The sequence below is a fragment of the Ictidomys tridecemlineatus genome, chromosome 13 (assembly GCF_052094955.1).
Source record: "Ictidomys tridecemlineatus isolate mIctTri1 chromosome 13, mIctTri1.hap1, whole genome shotgun sequence".
In the NCBI taxonomy this organism is placed as follows: domain Eukaryota; kingdom Metazoa; phylum Chordata; class Mammalia; order Rodentia; family Sciuridae; genus Ictidomys; species Ictidomys tridecemlineatus.
The window spans coordinates 91,296,238-91,317,531 of record NC_135489.1 but is presented as its reverse complement, the minus strand read 5'-3'; the positions used below and the strand labels follow the sequence as shown (position 1 = coordinate 91,317,531).

Genomic DNA, 21,294 nt, shown 5'->3' with positions numbered 1-21,294 from the left:
TAGCGATCTCCCTGTCTCAGCCTCCAAGTAGCTGGGATTACGGTTGTGTGCTATCATGCCTGGCACCCAACTATCATTTTTAAAGCTTTCAACAATCAATATGAAATCTTCTAGGAAAAAATTTTTTAAAAAAAGAAATAAAATCACATCAAAGAAACAAAAGTTGTTTTCTAAAACCCAAACAAGTGGAAATTAGAGCTGAAAATTCAGTAACTGAAATAAAACTCACCGGATAGACTTGTTAATATAGAAGAAATGATGATATTATCAATGAATTTAAAAGCAGATTAATAGCATTTACTTAACTTGAAAAAAAGTAAGAAAATAGACTTTTAAAAAATGAACAGGACTCTGTGGGAAAATAATGAAATCTAAATCCATACCATCAAATTCTCAGAAATCGAGGAAGAAGACTATAAGACTGAAAAAGTATTCAAAGAATAGTGACTGAAAACTCCCCAAATCTGACAAAAGAAAGGTGCAGTTTCAAGAGGATGGGCAAGTCCCTTAAAGGTTGAAACCCCATCCCCCCCAAAAAAAATCTGTGCCAAAATACATCATGATTTAACTTCTGAAAAACTGAGAAAAATCTTGAAAGCACAGAGAAATGACACATTACCTACAAAGGAACACCAATTCAAATGGCAGTAGTCTGTTTGAAATCAGGGGGCCAAAAGCAAGTGAGTAGCACACAATTTTTTAAGTGCTAAAAGAAATGTCAATCCTGAATCCTGAATGCAGTGTGATTATCTTTCAGGAATAAAGGAGGAATAAAGACAGTCTCAGATGAAGAAAAAGTGAGAGAATTTGTTGCTAGTAAAACTACCCTGAAAGAATGGCTAAAAGTTCTGGTTTAAAAAAAATAAAAATCACAGAAGGCAGCTGTGATATTCAGGAAGGAAAGAAGAGAACAGGTAAACTAGAGCTAAACAAACTACCCTTCACTTCCAATACCCTGCAGACATTATATGAGTGAATAAAAAGCTATAATACCACCTAATGTGACGATTTACCCAGAGGAAATACAAGGCCAAATGTATTTTTTAAGTGGGGAGAATAAAGGGGTCTAAATGTAAGGTTTTACTGTTCACCTAATAAGGTAAAATGTCAATACGAGTAGGCTGTGAAAGGTTGAACACACACAGTATTACGTAGAGAAACTACTAAGAAACACAGTACACTAAAAAATGTAAATAATTCACATAGAAATCAAAAGAATAATAAGAGATACACACATAAAGCAAGTAATAATTACATTAACTATAAATGATCTACATGTGATAACTAAAAGATAAACCCAAACTCAAGTACAAAAGAATCTGTCTAAAAAACAATTCACTTCAAACATAACGACATAGGGAAGTTAAAAGTGAAAGGATGGTAAAAGATATATCACACAAATAGCAGTGCAAAAAAGCAGGAGTGACTACATTAACATCAGATAAAGCAGATGTCAGAAAAAAGAAAAGCACAGGAACAAAGAAGGTTACTTTGCCAAGATGACAGAACCATCCTAAATGTATATGTGCTGAATACCAAAGGTTAAAGTCCATGAAGCAGAAACTGATTGAGCTGAAAGGAGAAATGGGCAAATTTGTAACTACAGTTGGCTACTTTAATACCTCACTGTCAGTAAAGAGAAAATCAACAAGGATCTGGAAGAACCAAACATCATCAGCCAACATCTGACTGGCATTTACAGATCCCTCTGCCTAATGATAGCAGAAAACATATTCAAGCATCGAAAAAACATTGGCCACAGTAGATGCTGGGTGTGTGTGTGTGTGTGTGTGTGTGTGTGTGTGTGTGTGTGTGTGTGTGTGTGTGTGTGTGTGTATTTAAAAGAATTAAGATCATACAGAGTATGTTCTATGATCATAATAGAATGAAACTAGATGTTAATACCAGAAAATTGCCAAACACTTGGAAAGTAAACAATGTCCTTTTAAATAGCATAAATCAAAGAAGAAATCTCAAAGAAAAATGTAAAAATACAAAAATCTGAGTGAAAATATCAAAGGTTTTAGGATGCAACCAGAACAGTGCTGAGGGGCAAATTTATAGCACTATCTGCTTACTGCAGAAAATAAAAATCTCAAATCAATAAGTGCCTCAAGAAAGTAGAAAATATAAACAAACAACAACGAGACCAAAATAAACCTAGGGCCGGGAATAAAGCTCAGTGAGACAGCATTTTCCTAACACCCTAACTTGCAAGCAGCCCTGGGTTTGGTCTGTAGTACCGTAAACAAATGAACAAACAAATCTACCACAAATAGAAGGAAGCAAATTCTAAAGAACATAAATCAATAAAACTTAAAACTCTCAAAATTCAACATTAAAAATCCAATGATTCAATTATAAAACAGGTGAAAGACATGCATAGTCACTTCCTTTGAGAGTAAGGATAACACAAAAGCACATTTAAAAAAAAAAAACAATGTAAATAGCCATTTGAGAAATGTGAATTAAAACCACAATGCAAGATCACCATAAACCTATCAGATTGGCTAAAATTTTGAAAAGTGATAAAATTAAATGCTAGTGAAGACTTTGAAAAACTGGATCACTCATACAACGCCAATAGAAATATAAAATGAGATAGCCTCCCTAGGGAAATAGTTTTAATATTTAAACTTAAAAAAAATTTTACCTTGGCAATTATACCATCCTGTGTATTTATCCAGAAAAATGAAAACTTATTTTCATGCAGAAACCTGTATGTGAATACTCAGAGTAGTTTTATATATAACTACCCAATGCCATTCAGTGGTGAATGGATAATCTAAGTAGAATTCCACAGCAGTACTTCCTTACCATGGAATTCTACTTAGCAATTAAAAAAGAACAAACTATTAATAAACACGAAAGCTTGGAGGAATCAACAAGAAAACTACACTGAGTGAAAAAAGCTAATTTCAAAACGATGCAACTGCATAATTCTATAAATACAGCACTGGTGAAACCATATCTAGAAAAGGAGAGCAGATTAGTGTCTGCAAGAGGTAAGGCCTGGAAGAAAGGCAGGTACAACTGTAGGGGGTAGGGACAGGGAGCCTTGTGGTGGTGTCCAAATAAGGATCTGAACCATGTGGTGGTGACACATGGTGGTGGCTGCCACACACAATTGAAGTGCACAGAATTGTTCATGTATGTTCATGTATGTACAACTGAGCTATATATATCCTCAGCACTCGTATACACACACACACACACACACACACACACACACACACACACACACACACAATATGCAGAGAAAGGGATCAACTAGTGGAATCTGAATAACCGGTGGATTATACCAATGTCCATTTCCTGTTTGGATACTTTACTATACACAACACCAAACCAAGGTGTGAACACTGGGGAAGCTGGGTCACAGGTGCATGGAATCTCCATGCACACTTCTTTGCAACTTCCTGGGACTCCATAATCACACAGAATAAAAAGTAAACACAGGCACATACACAAATACGGTACAATTCCCCAGGATTTCATCTCAGTTTCTTCTCTGATGGACTAGCGTTATATGAGCACTGGGGCCAAAAATGTTTAAAGTCTCATTTATGAAGAAGACTAAAACTCCAATCAGTTGATAGAGTCTCCTCAAATGTTATAGGTGGATCTTGCTCATTTTAATTTTACTCCTCAATTTGTCATTAATTAAAGTGGCTATGTGCTACTGTAATTAAAATAATATTCTTTAAAAATATTGAAAAGAAGGTGAAAATTTAGTGCACAGACATGTATCTTCAATAGTCAGTCAAAGCAAACACTGCTGTTATATAGAAAACTTCAGCATGCAAATCCTTTTTCACCAAAACCCACTGCTCACTCCCTAACAAGGGAAACTCCAGTGTTTACGCTAGCTCTCTATCTGATCTTATTTCACGTAAACATTCTCTGAAGTTTAAGCAAAGATCCCAGCTTGCCTCTGTTACCTACAGGTCTGTAGACAGCCTTCTGTGCACAGGTCCATCCCAGAGTGTCTGCCCCAGACAGACAGGAAACACAGGACTCAACTAAGTCCTTGACTTGCTCTTCCAATGCGACTTCCAACAGAAACTCATGACAATTCCATAGCAGCAAGACTGACCTGGTTCCGACCATGCCAAAACTCTGTCTAGTAGGAGCCTCTTGCTAGAGTCTACACTTTAGGGTTTACATCATTTCATTTGATCTTTAGTACAACTTATACAGTAAAAGTATTACATATGTGGAAAAGTCAAAAAATACTAGGACTTCCAATTTAAGTCCAGTGCCTGTTCCATTATACCATTGAATTCCACTTTGTATAAATCTGACTTACATAAACTAAACCACAATCAGTCATAATAGTAAAATGGACACAGTTTGAATAGTACTGTGAAACATTTGACATGTATACTTTATCACAGAATATAATTTAATTTATATTACATGGTCATGTTAAACTACAGATTTCTTTTCTTTTTTTTTTTTTTTTTTTTTTTTGTGTGTGTGTGTGGCACTGGGGATTGAACCCAGGGCCTTGTGCATGCAGGGAAAGCACTTTACCAACTGAACTATATATATCCCAAGCTCTAAACTACAGATTTCTATAAACGAATCTACACAGACTATATTTTTGTGGGTACTTCAAGGTACTTTAAGGACACCTAAAACTACTAGGCTTTTAGACTTAGGTGCTTAATAAAAAATATTGTACACTTTTACATAAAATGTGACTCCACTGTTCCACAACAAATTCAGTAATACAAAATAACAGAAAACTCTGGTAGGAAATAAGTCTACAGATGGTAATAACAAGAACTCTAAGTGATTACTTCCAAAGCCAGGAGCAGAGAGAAGGAAGGGACTAAGCTTGCTCCTTTTATAATAATTCTCTTACAAGGTTTCCTGGGGTTGCAGGAGAACTGCCCAGGGGTTGACCTGGGCACAAGGATGACCTCATGCCCTCAGTGCCCTCAGGATCCCCTACTAGGCACCATTCTTAAAGGTTCCACAACCTCCCAATAGCGAGAACTTTTTTTGGGGGGGGGTACAAAATTTAACCATATTCAAACTGTAGCAGCTCATAAACCATATTAATATAAAGAATATTCTGTAAGGCCCGATTACATAGGTATCTTTTCTAAAGCATTAAATGTGGGCTTTTATAAAATTAGTTTATGGACATCTTCTCGGAATGTTTATACATTTAGCAAAGCACACCTGGCAGCTTGCTATATTTTGTTTGTGTTCTTTAAGAGGTGCCAGTAAAAATCCATTGTCTGCCAATGCACAATGCTTCTGATGCACATTGCTTCTGCCTCCCTCTTGGGTACTTCTTCATAAGACAAGGCTCTGACTCTTGGGTTCCATACCTACCTCTCAATTTCCCACAGTGCTCTGCAGTTTTAATTTCCACCAACAATTTTTGGCTTCAACTCTACTAATCTTGGTCACACTAAAGCCGACCCTGGCCAATGAAGTGAGCGTGGACTTTATAAGGATGGGTCAGTTGTTTGTTCCTGAACACAGAATGTGTTTCAGATCTTTCAACACTGTCCTGATTTCAAATGCTCATATCCTTCCCAATAAAGGCAACTCTTAAAACAGACAACCAAATTATTTTAATTTTTATGATTTTGAAACTTTCCATATGAAAAAAACTTTCAAAAATCAGAAATAAAATTTTAGGTCACACATTTCAATTTTGGGTTAGCAAAACATAATTAGTGTACATGTATTTTACCTATTTGAGTTCTCTATTCTAGTGGTTCTTAACTGAAGATTACAGGAACATCTGGTGACTTATGTATTGGTTTTAAGAATTGACAAAGACTTCTGTTTGGCAAAATCCTCTTGTTCCTAGACTATTAGGACAAGGCTATATTTTTCAGAGTCCCTTGCAATTAGGCTTCACAATGTGACTGCACTCTAGCTCAGGAATGAAAGTAAGAGTGAAGTTAGCTACCACCAGGCCTGGCTCATGCAGAATTCCATGTGCAGTCCTCAATGATGTTTTTTCAAACCCTTTGACCATGTGCATGTCAGTTGATAGCTAATATAGGAAATTTTAATTTTTTTTAGTACAAAATAGTAGTAATAATGGTAGCAACAAATTTAAGCACTGTCTACCTCATCTAACCATCCTAAGAGGTAAGTACTAGAGTAAATCGTCCCCATTTTTCAGATGTGAAAGTGCAGCGCAGAGAGGTTAACAACTGACCCAAGATCACACAGCTAACTAGTGGCCAGGCTGGGCAGGAGCCCTGCAGCCCTGCTGCAGTCTGTGCTCTCCGCTGCACTGCCTCCATTACATTCATTCCTTCCAGACAGCAATGTGTGCTCAGAAGTCGAGATTCTCTCAGGTTAGCCTAAATATGTGTTTAGCCAGGAAGTCCTTACTAGCTAAGAGAATCTTGTCTTCAGCTTTCCTAGGAGTTTGGTTAGGTAGGACACCAGAGGCCAACTCCTCATACACTCGTTAGTTAGAAAAACGGCAACCTTGGGCTTGGATTTCTAAGTCTCAATTAAGCATCTCAGAACAGTTTTCTCTGCTGATATTTAGAGACAATCTGAGAGCAAGGAAAAAGTAAACAGGGTTATTAAAGGGTAACTCGTGGCTCCTTCCTCTGCCCTCTCTCTCGGACCAGGATGGAAGGCTGCGGCTGTGGGCTTGCTTGGTTCTGAGGAGGGCAGAGGTCCACAGGGCAGAGCCAGGCGGCTGCCAAGGAGCAAGGGGGAGGGTGCTCCCCGTGGAATTCCAAAGTGGAAGCAATCCTCGAGTGGTGGCATCTTGGGATCTAGCCCTGGGGAATGAAATGGTGGCTAGAAGCTTGCCCAGGCCCAGTTTTCAGAACCTCTGGCGGGGACGTAGGTCCCAGGACACCCACCATTCTCCCCAGTGCGCTCATCTGCCTTCTCCACACGGTGTTCTGTCTCCAATCTCTACCTCGTTCTCAACTCACTTTAACTAATGTCTTCTAACATCAACGCAAACCGTTTCATGAGAGTAAATGTATGCTAGATAAACAGACGAAAGAGAAAAATATATTTTTCCTGATATTTAGAAATAATTACCTTCCTCTTTTAAGTTCATTATTCCCATGCACAATGATCCCCACTCATAAACCATATTTTCACACCATTCTCAAACTGGCAGTGAAGTAATTAAAAAGCACATGGGTGAAACAACAGAGACCTGGATTTAAAAAATAATCCCTGACACAGCTCCATATTTTACCAGCTCAAAGGGAAGCTAGAAAAGCTTCTGAACTTTATCTCTCAAAGGAAATCAGTAAGATAATAAAGGTTAAATCTTAAGATTATCAATAAATACAATCTTCACGGATACTTCAAAAACCTTCCAATTACCAGCATCCTATCTCTCCACCCTTGGCCTGGGAAATATTTGCAGAGGAATTCTTGGCCCAGAATCTATCCTTAAGGTTCTTTCCACTCACAGGTAAAGGCATAAATTCACATTTGGCAGAGATATTATAAATAGCATAGTTTCCCTGTTAAAAAATAAATAAGAAAATACTGATTGAAATGTCAATTCAGCAAAGCAAGTCTGCCTTCTGTATCTTGGAATGACTTAGGGCTCAAAACCTTCTGAATGCTTTTCTGGACCCTTCAAAACTATGCAGACGTTTCCGCCTCTGGCTTTAAGTCCTAGCGCGGGTTACGGGAATCGGAAGAGCTTCCCAGGGCTCCTTCCTTCATCACAGTGAGTTCTAGTGGGTTGGGGCCAAGCCATATTTCTTCTGGCCTTTAGCAAAAAGACAAAAAAAAAAAAAAAAAAAAAAAAAAAAAGAGAGAGAGCCCACATGTCTTAGGACACAGTGAGTTCTTTGAAACCAAATGGAAGCAGAATTACTGCCCAATCTCCTAAGTGTGTCATGGATTGATGAGTCAACATTTGAAAAGTACTTATAAGTTCTCAGATGAAAGACCACAGATCTGTATAAAGTATTATCATTATAAAAATAACTCAATTTTCCTGTGGTGGTTTTTTAAAGAAATGTTCTTTTGGTTGCTGTTTGAGACCAATTTTTTTCTTCAAAAAAATAATAAAACTCCTCCAAAGTTGGATGTCCCCATAGATGAATATTAAATCATTAGCATTTGTCTTGGATTCAGACAGGGGAGTAGGTGCTGAGGAATGCCTTTGAGAATGCTCAAGGCGCTGCCTGGAATGTTCCAGTCAAGGAGTGTTAGTGCACTTTCAAATTCTGTTACCATCAGATTTAATGACTTAACTTTCCTGTCACATTTTTTGTTTTTCATTTCGGCTTAATATTAAAGGAAATCCATTATTTTTCCATGATTACAAAGTAAAACACAGTTCTCTCTCATCTCTTGTGCATGCTCCCAGTCCTTTCTCCTGTTTTTGAAGAGACGCTGTGCTCCAGTCCAGGGGCACTGAAGGAGGAGCAGACTCCATCAGCTCCTAACAGTTGAGTGACCTCCTTCAAGGACAGACATATAATCTCCTCACTTCCCTGTGTGCAATGACTTTAATGAGACTAAATTATGTTGGAAATATGTCATTTAATATCTGAAAGTTTTTCATAGCATTCTGATGAAACAGAATAAGATATTATTATTTCAAAGAAGTTGCTTGAAAAAATATATTAAGCAATGTCTATTTCTTTATTAAATTAATTCGTTGAAAATGTAGGTATAACAATAGACCAAGGGAAACTAAAGTTTATTATCTAAGGCCCACGAACACAGCTCAGATTCTTCAGACTAACGAACTACATCCTGGGAGCACATCAGATATGAAGAGAGAAGTAATGTGAAGGCAGCACTTGTTCCTCCTTTCCACTTGTTCCTTCTGTGTGTGTGTGTGTGTGTGTGTGTGTGTGTGTGTGTGTGTACATGTGTATATGTGTATCTAGATGTAGGAAATCATGCAATGTCCTTCAAGAATCTAATTCTGTCTGAAACCAAGTCCAGTGTATATGTGTATGTGTACATGTGTATGTTTGTGTGTTTATGTGTGTATGTGGGGCGGGGGGGGGGGGGACTGAACCCAGGGCTGCTCTACCACTGGGCTATACCTGAGGCCTTTTTTATTTTTATTTTGAGGTAGGGTCGTGGGCAGTTGCCCCGGCTGGCCCTGAAGGAGCTGTCCTCCTGCTTCAGCCTCCCCAGTGGCTGGGTGGTAGGTGTGCCAGAGACAGCGCATGGCTCTACTTGTTCTGTCTTTCTACCTGGGCTTGGACAAAGTTCCCCGCTCTCTCTCAAGGGTTTCCTCCTGACAGTCCCTACAGTTATGATTTGTTAAGCAACCTATGCTCTGGCTCCAAAGAGTCAGGTGCTTCCCTTCCCAAAGTGATGAAATAAAGAAGACACCACGTGAGTTAATTTCAAAGAACTCTTGAATCAAGACTTTAAATTATATTCTTGGTTAAAAGGTATAATAGTGTTGTTCATGTCCTTTCAAATAAGAGAAAGAAAAATGGAGGTTTGGAGGACGCATTCAAGGGCTTTAACAGGGACGCTTCTCTTTGGCTGCCCAGCCAAAGCATTTTAGACAGATAACTGGACTAGGAAGAGTGTCCCTGGAAACCCGCAGTGAGCCTTCCCACCCAGTGATTAGGTGGTTCATTTCCGTTTCTCCTGGATCCTACCCCACCCTCCTGTGGCTCCATCCTCTGCTCTCCTCCTTGACCTACGTGAGTCATGACTCAGCGCCCTCGGGTCTGTCCCCTCTCCTGCCCCTCCTGGCCCCTGGGCTTCTCTCTGACAAATCCTCTGGCCTCCCTCCTGGATTTGGCTTCGAAGACCTTAACCACTTCACAGGGCACCACTCTCAGGCCTCGCCCCAGGGTCCCAACTGCTGGTGATTTCCATTTCTCTTAAAGTCCTAAGTCACCAAGGATTAGAACCACACAATCAGACTCAATTGCTGTTCCTTAATCTTTCACATCTTTTCTTTCCAATGAGGAGGCAGCTACTCTGAGGACAGGGACTAGCTCTTAGAAACCTCAGCGTTTGTATAAACTGGACAAACAGCCAATGGATGGACTGGGATGAGGCACGTATCTCATGACAGAGAGTTAGAGCCTCACTTGGGGATAACAGAATTCAAGATTAAATGAATTTCAGATTTCAGCTCCTTAACCAAGAAGATAGGGAGACACACGGGTTAAGAATGGATCTCAGAACTTCTCACTAACGGAACAAGAACTTCTGCCTTAAAGCAGCATTTCTGTTGCTTCATCAGCTGATAATCCAATATTATGTGGAAGTTAGATTTGAAAATCTCTCTTAGGGATTTGGAGTAAATGAAACATGTGCCCTGAGTTTGACCATTTCTGCTATGAATTTTTGGAGCTGCCACGTAAGTCAATCTTGCTTGGCTTTAGTTTCCACCTCCATAAATGAGGCGGTTAGACAGACGACCTTTAAAAACCAACCAAACAAAACAAAAACAAGACTGAAGAGTCATCTGTACCCTCTGTTAGATCTTCACCAGGGCGTGATTGTTCACCCTGCCCTCCATCCATTTTGAACACAGCCCACTTGGAGGGTCACATATTTACGTATTCAAATAAATGCCATCCCAAAATAAGAAAAGAAACATGACAGGGAATCCCAGCCACTGACTTCCTACAGGCACTTTATTAGACTGTAAAACACTAGTCGGAAAGATCTTCAACCTGTTTTTCTTTTTCTTATTACTTTATGAGTGGACAGGATAGGGAAAACCTAACTGAACTTCAATACCAGAAAACATGACACAGGCAAAATACTTTCAAGTCTGGAATGATCAGGTTGATAGGGATTGACCTAAAAGTTCTAGTGTGTGGGACACCAATCACCTCTCCAACATTCGTAAAACAGCACATGCCAGAGCCACTTTCTGAAATCAGGCAATCTCTGTGGCAAAGGAAAGGGGATCAAAATATCAAGGCCCACATGCCACTGGCTTGAGGTATGTGTCAGATTTATGGTGGCCAAGAAGACGAAAACCAGCCACTATTAAGGAGGGTATGTGTGTGCAGCATTCAGACGTCAGAAAGTCTGAAATTATGTGATCAACCCAGAGAGGTTCCTGGGTAGATGATAAATAAAGCATACGTTTAGGACAGAAAGGCTGAAAGCAGCCGGGCAGGGACAGAAACCAGCCCTTGAGCAGCAGCAGCACCTGCCCCTGCGGGAAGAGCGCCAAGCTAAAGATAGCGGATGAGTCAAGGTCATATGGAGAGGCTAGATGACAGTGAACAGAGAGGTCACTGACACAGGCTCAGAAATAGGGGGCCGGGGTGGGGCCCCCGGGATGCAGCTCAGGGCACAGACCTTTCAGAGAAAGGAACTGGGAGTGACGCCCCGCCCGTGTGATGAAGACCTGGGGAAATGGCTGAGAGGATGGAGAGAGGCACAAGCAGCGAGAGACACTGGAAACTGGCACTGCTTCTGAGCGGTCAGGAGGACTCTGGCCTAGGCCCATCGAGGCGGAGAGGCAGGTGACAGCTAACCACAACTCCAAGGCCAGTGAGCCACCGCAGACTTCATTAGGGCAGTGAACCTCTAAGGCCAAAGGTGGGTGTGTGAAAACCCAATGACGGAGACTTCTTAGCTTTCCTGGCTCTTCTTGGTACCACTTACATCCCACTTTCTCTCCCATTTGGCGGACCCCCTTCCAACTTATACAGTCGCCATCCACCAAGTCACAGCTCTAGCCACCACCAGTGGTGCCCCTTGCTTTGGGGGGGGGGCAGGGCTCTGCTCAACTGTGCCATCATCAAGCTTGGTTTACCGGCATGTGTAAATGGCCCCACATCTGTGGCCATCACTAAGTTCAAATCCCAGCCCTTCCTCACCAGTTCTGGTACCTTGAGGGCACTATCGTAACATCTCTGAATTTTTTCACCTAAAGTGATAAAACATTTAAATACCTATGCAGGAGTGCTGAAAGAATCGTATGGGGTTTAATACATACAAAGCCCTCACATACAGGGTGTGTGATTGTAGTCTAGAACTGGAAGTGGTTATCATTCATTCTCAGTTGTCTTCTCCCTTAAAACATACATACATACATACATACATACATAAATATCCTGTTTGGACTACTGCCTCCTCTCCTCTCCTTTGCTCTACGTACTGGAGGTCAGACCATGCATAGTAGGCAAGCGCCTTACCACTGAGCTGCATCCTCAGCCCATTCCTCTCCCTTTGAAAAACCTTCAAATCTTTTTCCCTACCCAAGTATCAAAGGCCTCATCATGCTCCATCTTGCCCATTAGGAGAGAAATCAAGTTGATAATGCCACTGAAACAAAAGGGTCACACTTCATATTCCAAACTCTAAACAGCAACGTGGATGACAGGATTGGGAAATGATTACATAAAGGAATAATCTGGGGAGTGAGAACCCCCAGTAGGTAGGTTGTCCTTACAGCATATTTTCTAGCTAAGTATCATTCCTTCTCCTTCTGAGTAAGAGGAGCCTCATCTGGCTTTGCTGCTACATCTCTACATGCTTCTTTTTATGCTAATTCAATCTAATTTGAAGGCAACTGGTGTAACCAAGAAAACTCGATCCACCTCTTTCTTCATGGCTCTGCCACCCCACAGCATACGAGTGCCAAGAGACACTGGTAAACTTTTCCAACTAGCATTTTGCCCAGACAATGGGCTGAGTGGAAATTGAATGAAACAGATAAGGTCTGATGACTCATGTTTCAAAATAAATTTCTAGTTAAATACAGCCTCAAAGGCTAATCACTAGATGCAGAGCACCCCAGTTAGAAACAGGACACTCACTACAATCAACAATGCCCTGCAGGATCGAAAACACAGGATCCTGGACACACAAACAGAACACAAAAGCTATTGCCACAGCAACATGAACAAATTTAAAAAACATATAGCAAATGTTTTGAGAGTGAAAACAAGCTGCAGGTTACAAACAAATGACTCTGTTCACACTACGTTTTAAAATGTGCCAAGCAGAGCTGGGTGCAGTTGTGCACACCGATAATCCTAGCGGCTCAGGGGGCTGAGGCAGGAGGATCACAAGTTTAAAGTCAGCCTCACTCAGCAACTTAGGGAGGCCCTGAGCAATGTTTCGAGACCCTGTCTCAAAATAAAAGGGGCTGGGGATGTGGCTCTAACCCTGGTACCAAAAAAAAAAGTGCTAGCAACATTGAACACAAATTAAGAATCTATGTATATGAAGTAAAAAATAATAAAGATAACACATGAGAACACAAAGATAACAGTGGTTTCTGGGGAAGAGCAGGGCGGGACTGAAACAGGGATGGGAAGAGGGAGCTCCTATCGCGTGGACCTGTGTCGTCACAAGGCCCAGTGTGCCCTACTCTTGGTTGATGTCTCTGCTGATGCTGTCAGTGTCATCTCTGAACTCAGGTCAGTTAAGTAGCGCAAGAGAGCAATGGGGCATGCGTGAGGGAAGGAGTCATGGTCACTCCTCGAGTCTGCCATCACTCCTCGCCACCCCAGCCACATGCAGCAGTTGAAACGCCTCTGAACCAAGAACTCAATGCCTCTGGCAGGGCCTCTGGGAAGGCTCTGCTATCGCTTCACACCAGCTCTTTTTTTTCAAGTGCACAAGGAAGGCAAAAATATTCTAAGAAATACTAACAACTAATAAAACTCATCATGGAATTGCTTATTCCTGTTAATTCCCATAAGCTAACCACTATGCCAAAAAATGACAGCATAAAGAAAAAAGAAAGATAAGGCAACCCAGAGTTGTTCTCCTTTGTAATGTTTCTTTACTCATTAGTAAGTCAAATATAGGAAGCATTGGGAGAAAGTTCCTGTCCCAAGAAGTGAAACAGAAGTTGGGTGTGGTGGCCCGGACCTGCAATGCCAGTGACTCAGGAGGCTGCAGGCAGGAGGACTGCACATTTGAAGCCAGCCTAGGCATAGATGCGGTCTCACAATACAAATAAAGGGTGGCGGGTGCAACTCAGTAGCAGGGCACTGGTTTAGCATGCCCATGGCCCTGGGTTCAAGCCCTAATTCTGAAAAAAAAAAAATTGAAATAAAAACAGTTTAATTAGTTTTGTGCAGCCTTTCCATGGTTCTGGGGGAAAACAAAACCAAAAAGTCATATGAGTACAAGGGATTGAACATGGATTGTGTCTCCCGGGAGTTCACTGTCATTAAAGGCCTGGTCCCAGAGAGGCACTGGGACTTTTGGGTGGCAGAAACTAGAGGGAGGCCCTTTGATCACTGGGCTTCCTCAAAAGATAGCTCTCTGGACTTCCTTGATCACTCTCGGGAGAGGGCTACCACAAAAGGAACAAGCCTAGCCCACCCTGTGTCTCTCTCTCTGCTCCAGAGACCCCTCACTCTGCCACACCCTCCCATCATGGCCAGGCACCACAAATTAACTGATCCAGGCACCATATTCCTGAACCTCCCAAACTGGGAGCTAAATAAACCTTTTCTCTTTAAAAGTTAGCTGCCTGGCCTTTTCCAGTAGTAACACAAAACTGCCTGATTTTTGAAGAACTGTGTCATTTCAATGACTCTGTACATGAGTAAAACATCCTTATATTGATATATAAAATTGGCTTTGCACAACAAAGAGATGAATGGTAAAAATTCATATTCATAATTTCATTTTTTTCTCTACTTAGGACAATATTAAATAGCAAACAAGACATGACACGAGAAGTTGAGAGCCTGAGGAGGAAAGGCACATCGGTAACTTTAAAGACACTTCCCCTGCTTTGGAATCAGGAGGAGCACACTGTCGTCTCTGCAGAGCCCGCTTTAGGTGATCTCCTCACCAGCATCTTGGAGAATGTAGTTTTGTCTGTATGCTTGGAAAAGAAAGGAAAAAATGACAAGCCCATGCCATTTTGAAGATGGGGAGGGAATTGAGTGAGAAATATTGACTTCCTTTTCTAATGTTCTCTGGCAGTGTTAACAGCATTCTTTCCCAAGACCACCTTTTCTCTATACATCAATAAGTATATATGGTTATAATTTTGCAAAAATATCTTGAATAAACTTGCAAGAATGTGTGTAGGTGTTCCATGCTACACACTCACTGTGGGGAATGTGCAGTGGAACCACAGCTCCCTCTGAAGCCTAGATCTGGGCTGCCGGGACTTCCTGAGGGCTCTCCCGGGGCTCCCCGTCGGGAACGAAGGCCTCTGGTTTCACCTTTACTTATCCTACTTAAGGCATTTCATAAACACTCCTCAAACAGCTAAGAGACACATGATGTGAAACTGTAATGACTGAAAAATCAAAGTTTAAAACAGATTTTCTCCAAAGTTAGAGAGCACAGTCCTTGAGTCGAAGAGACTCTGGGCAGTCCTACCTTCAGCCACTGCCCTCCCCACTCTAGAGAGCTGTGCTTCGTCTGGCACATCTCAATCTGGAAGGAACATGAAATCACCTGCAGCTTCCAAATGCTTTACTGGGAAAATGAGTGACTAGCAAGGCCAGCTAGTCCTGGTTCTTAAGATAATTTATGCTAACAAATCTTGGGAATTAGTGAGGCTGGTCAACTTATTTTACCTAGCACCGGGTTTATCTGTTTGCAGTTTGGGAACTTTCCTTAATAAATAATCAACAAATCCTTAAATTGGTGGCCACTGCCCACAGGCAAACCACCAGAGTGTTCTGCCTGTCAGAATGCAAAACAGCCAGGGAAGCATGGGTTGAAACTGCCAAACCAGATAAAACCGGTGCTAGGTAAAAATAAGATTGACCAGCCTCACTATTTCCCACAGATTTGATAATAATTCTTAAGAACCAGGATAGCTGCTGCTAGCTACACTCATTTTCCCAGTTAAAGCCATTGGAAGCTGCTACACGAGCACGTAAGAAGCCAGGCTCATACACCAAGGAAATGCTCCTTGCTGTTCCCCATCAGAACAGATCCTACCAGAGCTGGGAGACTTTCTGGAGGAGGACAAGGGTTGCTGCCTCCGGTGTCATTCCTAACTTCAGGCCAAGTGTTGGGACGGGCAGCACTCAGCTGTCCTGCCTAAAGCGCCAGGTGTCTGCCTGGCAGGAAGAGTCGGAATAGGAAACCCGACAGAAAAAAACAAATGGACTGGGACGCACATGAGCTGAGGGCATCACTCCCGTCACACTCATGCAAAGAGTCCGGGGTAAGGAAAGCAGCCGAGTGCCCACAACACAGTATGTTCTTTTCTTCCGCAAACAGCGTGGAACAGGCAGACCTGTGTGTGGACTGCTGGGGCTGACATTGAAGTGACCTCTGAAAGCAAACACCCCAAACTGTTATGTAAACTGCAATGACTAGACATTCCCGGCCACCGCAGCACAGAGAGGGCTGTGTTGACAGCCTGGCACCTGGAGGTGGTGAGCCCTTCAGAAGAGAAAGGGCAAGCAAGCAAATCCTGCCTGACTTTTCAGTGAGGGTTGGGTGAAATTCTGTAAGTAATGGAGACTTAAAATACTTAAAAATTTTAGAGAAAAGCCTTATAAATTTGATAGGTAGTAACAGGAAGATTTTGCTATTTCAAATCTAAATGGTAGGAACTAAATGTAATCAAAACTGCAGGCAGCAGACTGAAAAGTATATAATGTAATACAGACTAATGTGTCATTAGCTCATGCTCACGACAATGAGATTAGCTTCCAATAGCATCATAATCAGGTTTTGGAATTTTGCTGGGTTACATCTATGTACAAGGGACATATAGCTAGGGATAAGTTTAATGCATTTCGCATCAACATTTTGAATGATTTAAGCAATGCAACTTCTAAAAAATCCTCTCATTTTCTAAACTGACTATAAACCATCAAACTCTTAAATACATAGTCCAAAAAATCCAATTTGAACAGTGGTTACAATGATATTGCTTACATTTTTTTTAATTTGACCAATGAAATTCAAAAAACCAAAGATTTGATTTTAAAAAGCCATATGTTTGATGTACTTCACATCAAAAACTTGTTTATTCAAATGAGTTGCTTTTTAAAAATCCTTAAATTCGATGAACTGATTGAAATTATCAACATCTTTGAAAGCCTTCCCATAAAGTAAAAAATCTAAAATGCATTTTGAAAAGTGGCTTCACCAAGGCTTGTTACATTTGTAGTGAACCAATAAGCTTTATTTGTAAAATTTAAAGTCAGTTTACAAATGCCGTGGAGCTGGGCAGAATCATGAGAGAGCAGCCCTGCATTTCCTTTGTGCTTGAGAGTTAATAGGATTAAAGCTTGAAGAATTGAATAAACCCTGAGCTGGTTAAGATGGACGTATCACATTTCAGGGTTCCCCATTTCATAGCGGGCATGCTCCACATTTGACAAAATAAAACACACTAGTGAGCTTATCTGAACAACTCTTTGAGGATACATGGCTTCTGGAAACTTTCAAAGGGAACGCGTGTCCATTTCCTCTTTGTGTGCTCAGCTCGCCTGTTCCGGGCTCCCCTAGCTCACAGGCAACAGTCCCCTGCTATGGTCTCCTTACACGGGGAAGAAGTATGAAGATGTCCGACGTCTGTATGTGAATCAGTAACTTCTAACTTTCACAGTGATGCAATTACACTGGCCCTAATCTTCTGTAAATGTAGCAAATCCAAGCTAAAATGCCCCAGGCCTGTTATCTTCCCCCAGATGATGTAATGAAGCTGGGGGTGCTGCTTTCTGCTATCAAGGTGGTTATTATCAAGGATAATTGTGGCTGGAAATGTTTGGCATTCCTGTCTAGCAGTAGTCCCGATTGTTTAGAATAGATTTTTGCAGAGGAGTTCCAACATCTGTCCATCTCAGGTCAGATTTCTGTGAGAACCTGGGCATCTAGTCTCTAATGGGACGTGCAGCTGTCCCAGATGAAACAGGAATGGTTTCTTGCATTATGGTGACAACAAAGGGTCAAGTTTAAAGTTAAGGAATACAAGAACAGTATGCAAATGGCATTCCCACAGCACAAAATGCCAATAATGTTACCAGTTAAAGGTAGACTTGGAGGCTGACAGAGCACCTCCTAGCAAAATGAGCATTAATTAGCCCTTTGTAACACCAATACGCCTATGGATTCCTTTCATTTGTAATCACTCATATCATAGCAATCCAGCTTGCCTGAAGTGAAAAAATTTATCAAATGAAAGCTGTACGTAAAACTGCAAAGAAATATAATAGCAAATTTTGGAAAGGAAGTTAAAAAAAAAAGAATTAAAAAACACTGTGATGATCTTAACAAAGACACACAAAACCTGTTACTAGGAACAGTTGTTTGGTCAAATTTCCTGTTTGTCCCTAAGCACTGATTTGTTTAAAACATGTTGTTAGTGCACAGTTTACTGCTGTTGATTAACGTTTCTACATGTAAAATCCAGAACAGTTCTCCAGGACTTCTTATTTAAAGATATTCCAAACAATGTGGATTTTCCCTTGCTTCCTCAGTCTGTGGTCTTCAGCATACTTAAATGATGATAAGCCATGAACCTAAAGAGCTGAAAATTAGTATGAGACACTGGTAAATTGCTAAAGTATGGGTTAATAAAGAGGTCATAAAAAGAAGGTGGCATGAAACCTCTTTTTAATCCTAAGTAGTTTTACTACAAGATTCCAGGAATCAACTGTGGACTGCTACAAAATAGGCCAAGCCTGAGCCACACACGTGTTGGTGGTGGCTCTTTGTTTTATTCACTTATGCAGGGGGAAGAAAACTCCTCTGCAAAGACCTGACTTCAACAGCAACCTACTACACAATTAGAATAACTGAATCCCACCATTGTGTGTGAAACGCAGGGATATAAAAATTCCTCCCTTGGGAAAGAAGTATAAAACATTCACATTTTTCTAAGTATTTTATAAATTATACTGCTTTATTAAGCACATACCGTTAGAAATCTCTTCTATTACTGACAACACTTTTCTTAATGGCCTTTACGTGTTTAAATAAATGGCTCCTGAAAATGTGCGTTTATATAATATAAATAAAACTGTAATATAAACATGCCCAGATATAAACTCTTTAGAAATGTCAGCTTAAAACTTTCCAGTCTAAATAAATCGTCTTATGAATGGTCCAGCAAAGCAATTTTTAACGCATTTTTCCGCCTAAAAAGCTCAGAGATTTACAGGCACCGTCCAAAAAGAGAAACCAAAACAGCTTCGATGAAAGCTGAATACCCCATTCATGCAATAAGCAATGCTAAGTGCTACCCAATAGAGGGACAGTTTTTGAGACCAACTAAGCCCATGTGACTGACTCTATAGTCCTTACTAATATCCCCTCACTGTCTTGTTATTTGTTTACTCTCCTATATATTGTCTGTCTCACCTCCTTGCACTGTAATCTTCCTGAGAGTAAAAACCACTGTGTTAGGTCCTCTGGTCTAATACTTAGCATAGCACCAAGCACATAGTAGACACAAAAAAAGCTACCCATTTAGGAATTTGTTAATAAGACTCCATTATTCCAAACTGGCCCATGTGTCTGCAAGTCTAGCTGCTGTCCCCCTTCTTCCTCAGTACTCCCACATTTCCACTTAACACATGATTTGCACAGGAATATAGACTACATTTCCCAGCCTCCCTTGCAACTAAGTGGCAGCTAGGTTTGAACTAATAAGAGGCAAGGGAAAGTACTTTGCAGCACCTTGTGGGAAAGTCCCTTGAAAGATAACTAGTGTGGCCCTTCGCCCCTCTTCCTGCCTTCCTCTTTCCAGCTGCCTGGGATGTGCATGTAATTGCTGGAGTTTGAACAGTCATTGTGGACTGAGTTAGTTGGCCTTGAGAAGGGAAATCATTAGCTTGAACGGAGAGCGGCAAGAGAGAAAGGCCTGGGTTCCTTCTATTGCAGAGTTCATTCCAACCAATTTCTCTAAGTCTACTTTTCTTTTACCCAGGGAAAGAAACAAACTATCTCACTTAAGTCATTATTATTTTGAGTTTCCTCTCACAGGTAAACAAACCAAATCTTACAATTACATTTTAAAAAAAATAATTTGAAAGAGGCCCATGTAGATTTTACATATCTTTAAAAATTTATTATTTAATAAACACACCAGGAACTCTTTCCAAAAGGGGGGCAAATACTTATAAGCACAATACTTTGTCCCCAGAACTAAGCTGATACTATGGGAGAATATAAGGAAATTCAAAATGAGTTCTTGTCTGTAAGAAGTTAATAACTCAGTGAAAACGGACATGTGAACCACCCACCCTCTCCCCCAAACACCCACCCACAGGTAACAACACAAAGGAACAAAGTGCAAAACTGCACACTGAGACTGTATCTGTGGGAGAATTCAGTGAGAAGACTGGGGTTCTGGGGAAGGTTCCGGGGGGAGCTGGCCTTGAGGGGGCCCTGCAGGGGAGCAGAGCCCGGAAAGGCAGTGGAAACTGGTAGGGTATCTCCAGAGTAGGGCGCAGCTGTGGGGAACCCCTGCTTCAGTAACAGCATATCATGTTCAAGGAGCCTGGGAGGAGGACAGCAGATAACCCCCCACTTTCCCAGAACATGGTCTCTCTGCCTTGAAAACAGTCCCCATAAGGGATGGCTTACCTCCCCATCACCCTCCACTTAAGAGGTGAATCTTTGCTCCAGATTATCCCCACCATATACTTGATGCTGCTTACGACCTTGAGCCTCACTCGAGGCACACCTGGCCCCTCCTTTCCTTTAGGGATCCTGCTCAGACAGCCCACAGTGAGTGAGAGAAACGTGCTTCTCGACACCCAACAGGCACATCTGAAGCCTCATTACACACTCTGATGAGATGTTTGAAATTCAGCTGTCAGGGAGAGGTAGTGTGCTCTGCCTCCCGCGCTGTGGAGGAATCATAAAGCAGGAGAATGACCAATGGCTGCTTCCAAGGTAGCAGCCAGGGAATGCAGTTACTCACAAGCCACAATCACAGGATAAGGAAGCGACCTGCGGAATAAGTTCCCTTTCAGCTGCTTCTGGTCAACAAAACCATTGCTGAGGTATTTAAAACCCCACCAAACACCTTTGAGGAAAAGAACACCATCCAGTCTAACAAAAACCTTGGGCACTGTCTTCACCCAGGGAGCTTCTTCAGAAGCGCAGAAACTGTCAGAGCACCCAGGAGCCCATATAAGGTGAGTTAAGCAGAAGAGCTACTGTGGAATCCAGGCAGGACCAGGCCTACTGTTGAGAAATGAAGCACTGACTTATGAGACGGCTGAAAGTATAACCAATCACATCAGTTTTATAACAGGGCCTCAGAAGCAATGAGTAAGATCTCTGGGGTCTAATCTTAGACACATGAAATCAAACTTGACTTTTTCCAAAACTGGGCCTAAAATGGCTGACAACACTTTTCTCAATGGCCTTTACAGGTTTAAGTGAATGGCTCCTGAAAACGTGCATTTA

General features: G+C 41.3%; 1 protein-coding gene and 1 long non-coding RNA gene across 36 annotated transcripts in view; one reads left to right on the top strand and one right to left on the bottom strand.

The window, feature by feature from the left end:
* The window catches only part of Aopep (aminopeptidase O (putative)), a 306,545-nt gene that overhangs the window by 164,666 nt on the left and 120,585 nt on the right, over nt 1–21,294 (bottom strand). The gene's annotated exons all lie outside the window — the stretch shown is intronic.
* Nucleotides 15,776–21,294, top strand: part of LOC120884858 (uncharacterized) — a 38,640-nt gene continuing 33,121 nt past the window's right edge. For both annotated transcript variants that reach the window (XR_013429881.1, XR_013429880.1), the window contains exon 1: nt 15,776–16,372. This is a non-coding gene — a long non-coding RNA (uncharacterized LOC120884858). The remainder of the gene's footprint in view (nt 16,373–21,294) is intronic.